Here is a 2111-nt window from a genome sequence, read left to right on the forward strand (position 1 = left end):
CCCCTTTCCCTTTCCCCCCCCCCCCCCCCCCCCTGTTAGTTAGGTCTGTTGCATGGCTACAGTACAGCTGTATTCTCCTTGCGGTGTTTTGAATGTTATTAAAAAACAAAGCAGGAGACATTTCTTTACAACACAATGGAGGTTTGATCGGGTGCCAGGCTGTAATAACACATCAGCTCAAATTTCAGAACAAAGCTATATAATTATCTTTCTCTCCCTTGAGGCTGGAATATTATGCTAAGAAATTAATATGCATGCAAAAAACGGATTCCAAAACTCACTTGGAAAATAGTTTATTAATGTAATAATAATTAAAATAAACCTGCTCATTATTTAAAAGTGCTAACGTTTTCTTTTACGGATTGAGTTAGGATTAATTACCTACATACACTCCAAAAAAAAAAAAGGCTAACTGATACTCTTGGTCTCGTGTACGAACAACACGCTCGTTTAGATTTGCTCGTGCAATCTGCAACCCTAGGCGCGAGCGCTTGCTGTTGCTAAGGGCAACTTGGCTAGTCTTCTGTAAAACAGTAAACAGACGGTGTTTCTTTTAAAACTATTCGACACTTTTTACATTTAAGCCATTATAAAGCGCCTGAGCTCGATGCGTAATTGATCAGATCAAATCATCTTTCTTAGCGCATAACACACTTTGGAAAAGGGCTTCTCGGAAGAGTTGTGTTCAGACTTAAAACCCTTCAGTCAGGATGTCCACGGTGGCTTTTGTGCGGCTCCCGGCCATTCAGCACCCTTCATCGAGACTGGGAGATCCAGAGCTCATCTCTCTCCGGGGTTATTCCACAGACTGCGGCAGAGATCAGAGATGCTGGATGCCTCAGAGAGCAACCAGACCTCAGTCTCCAGGGACAGAAAGCCTGGACTCTGCCTTTCGCAGTGAGAGCAGAAGAAGTGATATCAGCTCTCTGATGGAAAAAGGAAAAAGAGAAGGATTAGACATTCCAGAGCAAATCTCTGAGGCAGATGAAATCATCCAAGACCAGGATAAAGCCAGATTACCTGCCTTCCGTGAGTCACTTGCCTGACGTTTATGGAGCTCGTTATAATAGTACGCAGGCGCTTCAACACCTAGAGCTGGTGATGATAATGTAATGGTAATGCTTTGTGAATTTATGGAGGTCTGATGTAAAGCAGCTTTTCAGCACTAGAAACAGCGCCAGAGGACTGATAAACTACTGACTGTGAAACAACATCTATAGGGTTAAGATGTGCCACCGAACTAATGTAGATCACGGCTGCTTTTTACATTTTACGCAATTCGAAATCAATTCCGTAAACGATTATTTTAGCTAATTTAAAATACTTGGGGGAAAAAAAGATAGAAATGTACCTAAAGCATTTGCAGCCTTCGGTAGATTGTTGGCAAATTATGAGATTATTTCAGAATTCGAAACAACATAAATCAGTTTACAAAAATACATTCAGTCTTTAAATCATTTTAGTGAAGTTCGTTGAAAAAAGTCGGGAAATTCTTTTATGAATTCGTTCACTGTTTAAAAAAAAAGGGCAAATATTACAAATAGACACAGATGAATAAAACAAAGATTATTGTAGTACGTTTTACAAGAAAATAGCCTACTATTTCAGTCAACATTTTGCGTTTAGTTCAGTGTATGGGCTACTTGCCGATTCCTGGATGAAAACTGCTTCTACTAGGCTACTTTTTTTCAGTGTTCAAGAGACTAAGGAAACAAAAATCATGAAAATCCTTTGATTTTGGGATGTTTTTAAAGTTTACTGGTTCTTGCTACTTAACCAATTACTAAAGTTCCACGATTGCTCAGGTTTCCACGTTTTAGTCCACACGAGGACGCTGTCTCATCAGGGGAATGGATTGTTTGGTGGTCAGTGAAACTTAAAGATCTTTCTTGCTCAGTCTCAGTAACTTATTGTGTAAATACTTATAATGCAACATATATAGTATCAGAAAACGAAGCATATTTTTAATTTACATAATATTTGCATATTTTCATGAAAATGACCAGGTTTGGATAAATGTTGCTATTTACGTTGGTCACCCATTCCTAATGAGTGTATTTAATGCTGTAATTTGTCTGGTTTTTGTGCTTGATATAGGTCATAGGGCAGAG

Source organism: Sinocyclocheilus grahami, unplaced genomic scaffold (assembly GCF_001515645.1).
Source record: "Sinocyclocheilus grahami isolate Dianchi unplaced genomic scaffold, SAMN03320097.WGS_v1.1 scaffold836.1, whole genome shotgun sequence".
Classification (NCBI taxonomy): domain Eukaryota; kingdom Metazoa; phylum Chordata; class Actinopteri; order Cypriniformes; family Cyprinidae; genus Sinocyclocheilus; species Sinocyclocheilus grahami.